Consider the following 7,677-nt stretch of genomic DNA (forward strand, 5'->3'; position numbering starts at 1 on the left):
GAAATTTAGTTTAGTGAAAAGTATTTGTATTTTTGACGAGGCCACCTATATTGTGTACTAGTCGTTTTTGACAAAATGAAATTTTTTTACTTATCCTCATGATTCAAGTCTGTTAGGAGTATTTTTAGCATCAAATTTAGTAAAAGTTGAACATGTTGCAATTTTAAATTACAATTTTCTCAAGATGAATGTTATGTAGTGTGTTTTTAAATTTGTTTTCATTAATTATTTGTATTATATTTTTTGAAATACTTTTAGTACTTTTTATTGCTCTATCTATTTTCTTTATCTCTCAAATTTAGAGTTTTTTTTGATTATCAATTATAGCAAAATGATCAATTGTAATTACACTTAATGCCTATAATTACTATTTTATTAAATTTTTACAAATGTATATTTTTTCTATATGTATAATTTTTTTTGTTTCTTTGTTATTTTGAAGTATATTTCTGACAATTTTTTACTAATTTGATTTTTTTAGTTACATATAACTAAACAAGAGAAAAATTACTTATAATAATAATTATAATGATAATAATAATAATAAAAATTACTTATGGCAAAAGTTTCTTCAGACTTTTTTTAAACAAAAAGGGTGAAGATCAGATAAACTTAAAAGAAAACAGATTTTAGAAGTAAAATATTAGAAGACTAATGTACGTTGTTTATATAAACAAGAAAGAGTAGCCCAGTGAAAAAGCGCACATGGGATACGCGTGGATTTTTTCCACATGTAACCCATGTGGGGATTATTATTTTGTCCCATGTGGGTTTCATATGGTAAATCCCACATGGATTCCATATGGTAAATCCCATATGGGATACGCGTGGGTTTTTACCATATGTAACCCATATGGGGATTATTATTTTGTCCCATGTGGGTTTCATATGGTAAATCCCACATGGGTTTTATGTGGTAAATCCTACATGGGATATAGGTGGAAAATACGACATGTTATAGATCTTAAATGCCACATATTTTAATCCAAATGGTATAAAAGTAGTCAATACTAGACAAATGAAAGTCCGAATGCTTCTATGATAATTTTTAAAATTCTTTTAATTTAAAAATTACTTAAATAGTAATTTAAAATTAATCATCGAAGCATTCAGAGAGGCTTAACTTAATCTGGTATTTGCTACTTTATCCCATTTGGTATTCAAAACGTGTAGCATTTTTGATCTTTTACATGTGATGTTTTCCACCTATAACCTATGTGGGATTTACCTTAAACTATTATGACGAAATTTTATAAAATTAAAAAACGTGTTGCAAAATGAATTTATTTAAAAATAAATGCTATTAATCAATACATCCTAAACGAATATTAAAAATATTATTTTTCCTTTTGCGATTTACACGCCGTTTTTTGTCAATTGAATTAATTAAATCGCTTCGGCTTGTATAATACCAAGGTTTTTAGTATCTTCTAACTTTCTTCAAACATTTTCTAAAAAAAAAATATATAAATACAAATATATATAAATATAAATATATATATATATATATATATATATATATATATATATATATATATATATAATATATATAGAGAGAGAGAGAGAGAGAGAGAGAGAGAGAGAGAGAGAGAGAGGGAGAGAGAGAGAGAGAGACAGAGAGAGAGAGAGACAGAGACAGAGACAGAGAGAGACAGAGAGAGAGAGAGAGAGAGAGAGAGAGAGAGAGAGAGAGAGAGAGAGAGAGAGAGAGAGAGAGAGAGAGAGAGAGAGAGAGAGAGAGAGAGAGAGAGAGAGAGAGAGAAAGAGAGCAATTTTAATTATTAGCCAGTTTGAAGTCATTAATGACTACAATATTTCACAAATAATTATTTCCTAATTTATTACTTACAATGACTAACGTTTATGCGTAATTGAACACATATTATGCGTAATGAGCTTGAACCCATGAGGAGAATCCTGAAAAAAGTGATCAATAAGGATAAGTAGTTAAACAAAAAAACAAAAACAAATATGTAAAAACCTACTTTTTCAATGATGTAGACTTCTATAATAACAGGCCTTGCCATCGCGCAAAATGCCGTAAAAACTGAAGGCCGATTAAACTTTCACTTTTACTTATATTGATATATTTTTATATTAGGTAGGGTGTAATGGCAGTCTATGTTTTCTAATAATAATCTCTAGTAAAAACGAAAATATAAAAAGAAAACCAAAAAATTGTTAAAAGATAATCATGCTTTTCGTATTTCAAATTTCATTAAGAATATTTATGTAATATTAAATAGTGTCAATAACAAGCAGAACCATAACAAAGTATATATCTATATATTAGAAAGATAACAGTATTTTTAATTTGTTTACAGCTAAATATGAAATATTACAAATTGTGCCATTATGGTTAGCTACAAATGAATAATCATTGAAAATTACTAAAATAAATAATGAAAGACCAAGTTAGTACATTTTTGATTGTATGTGCACACTTTTTTTATTAAGCTGGAAAACAATAACATTGTTATTATCACTTAACAAAGATTGAATATCATCAAATATAATTTCATCCTCTTTTAGAAAATCATTTAACTCATCTGGTAAAATGCTTCGAAAACCGCTTGAAGTTACATTTTTTCTAACTTTACTTGCTGGTGTGGCTAAACAACTAGGCGGAATATTTTAAAAACAGATGGTGGGTTTAAAGGTCGTTGCTTCCCATATTTGCTTTTAAAAGGTGCTTCATTTGGCCAATGCAGTTGACATAATGCTGTATAGTCTGTAACAATAAAACCAGTTCTTGGGATAGCTTCACTACATCTTTTTCTCTCCTCTAGATTCTTCAGGAATTTATAAATTAATATTTTTGTCGTAGTTGAGTATTGATATTTTTGTTGTAGTTGTAATTGATATTGTAGTTGTATAAATTGATATTTTTGTTGTAGTTGAAATAGTTCGACTTGCAAAGAGATACACAGCATTTTAAAGGCATTTTTAAGGCATTTTAATTATTAAAAAAACTTATCGTTAGTTTGACAATATTATTACCTTACAAAGTTAACGCCTTGAACCTTACAACGTTATCGTCATGATGTTGGGCTATCTAATTTATAAACCAATCACATTTTAAAGATTTATTAAAAAAGCGCGAACACAAACTTTCGTCTAATGTTAAAAGATGAAAATGTAAACACAGTATTAGGAATTAGCCTTCAGTTTAACAACTTTTTGCGCGATGTCAAGGCCTGTTATTATAGAAGGCCGCGGTCACACATAATATAATATTCTGAAACTAATAAACAAACATCTAAATTTCTATAAGTAAATTTATTCTTTGATCATTGCCTTCATATCCTATCTTATTTTCATATCATAATCTATTATGGAATTATTTATATAACATATCACAACAATATTATTAAATTTGTGATGTTCAAATATATGAACATTCTCTAACATGTTCATATGATATTTGAATATAGTTCTTGAGTATATTATCTGCAAACAATTGACTGATGCAAGTTCTAATGTTGTCAAAAACCAAGCATGCATGCATGGGACACTGCAGTGTCCCACAAAGAAATGCAGGTTTGAAAGTCAAATTTTCTTTATTAAAAAAAAAAAAAAAATAGGGGGGAGATAGGGAGGTTTCTGTAACTTTTTTTAGGCTCCAAAACTTTTAACTTTATATATAATAAGGTTCATAAAACTTAAGGGACTAACGAACATTGACGAACAAAAACAGGATATTTACAGAAACTTTTCAATTTTTAATCTGGAGTACCACAGTGTTATTGAGAATAAAGTCTCTGGGTCCAGTATTCAAAGTAATATGATCTAAAGTAATATATAAATAATAAGTAATAATAAATTAAATAAAATGCTATAAAATGCATGCAGTTATACATATAACTCCTGATAGTTAACTATATGTATAACTAGTTATACATAAAATTTATTATATAAACTTATTTTTTAAGGTTATGCTTGAACAAATTAGAACCAATTAATTCAAATTCAAGATTTAGTTCAAGTTCAAGTTATTTGTTCATTGTATTTTCACTATTTTATATTTATTTGTTCAAATTTGTTAACTAGTACTAATTCTTACTACAGTAAGAATATTTATCATTGTTGAACGTGATTTTATTAGTAACATAATTTTATTTTCAACATATTTTGACAACACCCTTTACATTTTAAATGATGACAGCTTTACTTTTCTATTGATGTTAAATTTATTACGTTTCAATAACTCAGATTGAATTTTAACTGAATTATTGTAAGCTTTGTAAAGGTTTGTTGTATCTCAAATGGTGTTGTAAATAAAGTAAAAATAATATATATATATATATATATATATATATATATATATATATATATATATATATATATATATATATATATATATATATATATATATATATAGTATTTAGGCTATGGGATCATCCATAAATGATGCCAGTAGATAGAGGGGCAGTGTGAGTTTAACAATAATTGACAATAGGGAGGGGATGTTGAGACCAAAATAATGTCAATTAAAAAATTGAATTAAAAAAAAAAGTAAAATATTTTATTTTAAAAAAAAGTAAAACAATTTATGCTAGCTATGAGCAGGTTTTAGAGGTATTTAAACCAACAATGTGGTCTAAAAACTTCTTGCTTTTGTTGCTTAAAACTGTAGAGGATCATAGGAAAAACAATTTAAATTCAGAAATTAGCTTGCTTATCTGTAAGAACAATTTATGTTTTTTTTTTTTTACTTATAGTACTTTTGAGAATAAATGTATAACTGAACCAGAAAAAAATTGATGGTATATGCATTTTTTATATTATATTAACAATTCAGATATACCATCATAATACGATAACAAAAACTGACATCATTTTCAATGGGAGATGGCAAAAAATTGACTGAGTTTGATAAAGGGTGAAGTTGTTCAATAAACCGGGTCATCATCTGACATCATTATGCATAGATGACCCTACAATTTAAGTAAAATAAGTAATCAATTTGCCATATTTCTCTTTAGAAAGTGTAAGAAAAAAGCATTGTTATGCTGAGAACCTACCTATTGAGCAAGCTTTGACCACCTATTTTATGAATTTGAGAGACAGAAGTGGAAGTGCGAATCGTAAAAGAACTAATAACAATGCTCTAAACTAGTTTTTAACTTTGTAGACTAACATTAATATAGTATTTAGTAATAATACATGATTTTTATAATTTGTATTTATTTCCATTAATTATCAGTTGTCAGTCTCCATTTTATAAAATGAATTAAAAAACTATTTGTTTATAGTATTACATATATTTTTATAGTATTTTATAGTAATAATAATACATAAATACTAGTTTCCTAATGCTATTATCATCACAATGTTAATGGTATTCGTTTTAAAGTGAAATTTTGTATCAATTTTATTGTTTTAATATTATATATATATATATATATATATATATATATATATATATATATATATATATATATATATATATATATATATATATATATATTATTTTTACTTTATTTACAACACCATTTGATATACAACAAACCCCTACAAAGCTTACAATAATTCAGTAAAGATTCAATCTGAGTTATTGAAACGTAATAAATTTAACATCAATAGAAAAGTAAAGCTGTCATCATTTAAAATATAAAGGGTGTTGTCAAAATATGTTGAAAATAAAATTAAGTTACTAATAAAATCACGTTCAACAATGATAAACATTCTTACTGTAGTAAAATATAGTACTAACTGTTAAATTTGAACAAATAAATATAAAATTAACAAAAACAATTAATAAATAAGAACATTAACTTGAATTTAACTAAATCTTGAATTTGAATTAATGGGTACTAATTTGTTCAAGCATAACCTTAAAAAATAAGTTTATGTATATTTTATATATTATTAATAATTATATGTATAACTAGTTATACATATAGTTAACTATCAGGAGTTATATGTATAACTATATGCATTTTAAAGCATAATATTTTATTTAAACATTACTTAGATCATATTACTTTGAAAACTGGACCCAGAGGCTTTATTCTCAATAACACTGTGGTACTCCAGATTAAAAATTGAAAAGTTCCTGTAAATATACTGTTTTTGTTCCTCAATGTAGTTCGTAAGTCCTTTAAGTCTTAAGGATCTTATTATATCTAAAGTTAAAAGTTTTGGAGCATAAAAAAAGTTACAGAAACCCATCTCTATCCTATTTTTTTCTTTTTTTAATAAAGAAAATTGGGAATTCTTTGACTTTCAAACCTGCATTTCTTTGTGGGACACTGCAGTGTCCCATGCATGCAAGATTAGTTTTTGACAACATTTCAACTTGCATCAGTTAATTGTTTGCAAATAATTTACTCAAGATCTATATTCAAATAACTATTATATTATCCTAATAATACGTCTATTTGCACAAATCTTAATCTTATTTCTATAAAGAAAGATAAAAATTATTCGTGGTACTTACATACTTGCTTGCCATTCCCTTTATTAATATAAAATATTTTCACACAATATAAACGTAACGCAATGCAATGTCGATTTAAAAATTTTTATTTAGTTTCCAGCTTTTAAATTAATTCCCATGCAAATCCCACAGGAAACCCACGTGGGATTTCCCATGTGTGTAAATACCATATGGTTCCCACATGTAACCCATGTGGGTAATCCCACATGGGTTTAAGGTGACAAATTTCCATACGGATACCACATGGGAAAATCCGTCCCACATAAATCCCATCAATCCCACATGGAACCCACGCGGAACCCATGTGGGACGCGGTTTTTTTTTTCACTGGGAGTGGTCCGAGTTTTAATCCTTGAGGAACACCGCATATGACAGTCATATATTTTGATTTTCCTTCGTTATTCGATATATATTGTTTTCTATTTTTTAAGTAACGTTTTAACCAAACAATATTTGAGGTTTTCATGCCATAATGTTTTAGTTTAGGTAGAAGAACTTTATAATCACCTGCGTCAAACGCTTTACTGAGATCTATGAAAACTCCTACTGTATATTCTTTTTCATCAAATGCTTTAAGTATTTCATGAACAAGGTGAATACTGGCATGGTCAGTGGAATGATTTGACTTAAATCCGAATTGTTTGTTGTAAAGAATATTACTTCTATTTAGAAAGGAATAAAGTCTATTGTACATAATTCTTTCTAACATTTTTGAGAAACAAAGAAGAGTTGAAATAGGTCTATAGTTTACAACGTTTGAGACATCACCAGATTTAAAAATAGGTACAACAATTTTAAGTTTTTCAGGACAAACGCCTTATTTTGAAGATAGATTAAAAATGTGCAATAGTGGAATAGTTATATAATTTATTGAATTTATTATGACGCAACTACTAATACCATCATATCCTAAACGTTTTTTAGGTTTTTCAACAGTTTAGGTTCCCAACAGTTCTCTTTCCGTATGATCATTATTGTCCATTGGAATTATTAAAATTTAAAAAAGATCCTAACTTTACTTCTGCGCAACAAGCTAACCACTACGGCCACTAAGACACAATTTTTAACACGATTTAAAAAAACAAAAGTGGGAAAAATGTTATAAAAACGGAAATTAATTCTTTAAATCAAAGTTTAGGAGATTTTGCCGCAATGTAATTTTTAAATAAAAGTAAAACTTTATAAAATTAAAAATATTTATGAAACTTCAAAAATGCTTTACTTTTTATTTTAAA

The 7,677-nt window shown here is 26.7% G+C and overlaps 1 long non-coding RNA gene across 1 annotated transcript; it reads right to left on the minus strand.

The window, feature by feature from the left end:
- Positions 1-1,268: 1,268 nt before the first annotated feature.
- On the minus strand, positions 1,269-6,512 carry LOC136090202 (uncharacterized). Its single transcript, XR_010643251.1, has 3 exons — positions 6,443-6,512; positions 1,850-1,917; positions 1,269-1,451 (listed from the first exon to the last, which is right to left on the minus strand). It is a non-coding gene; the product is annotated as an uncharacterized LOC136090202 (long non-coding RNA).
- Between the last annotated feature and the right edge of the window lie 1,165 nt (positions 6,513-7,677).

This window comes from Hydra vulgaris, chromosome 13 (genome assembly GCF_038396675.1).
Source record: "Hydra vulgaris chromosome 13, alternate assembly HydraT2T_AEP".
Taxonomy (NCBI): domain Eukaryota; kingdom Metazoa; phylum Cnidaria; class Hydrozoa; order Anthoathecata; family Hydridae; genus Hydra; species Hydra vulgaris.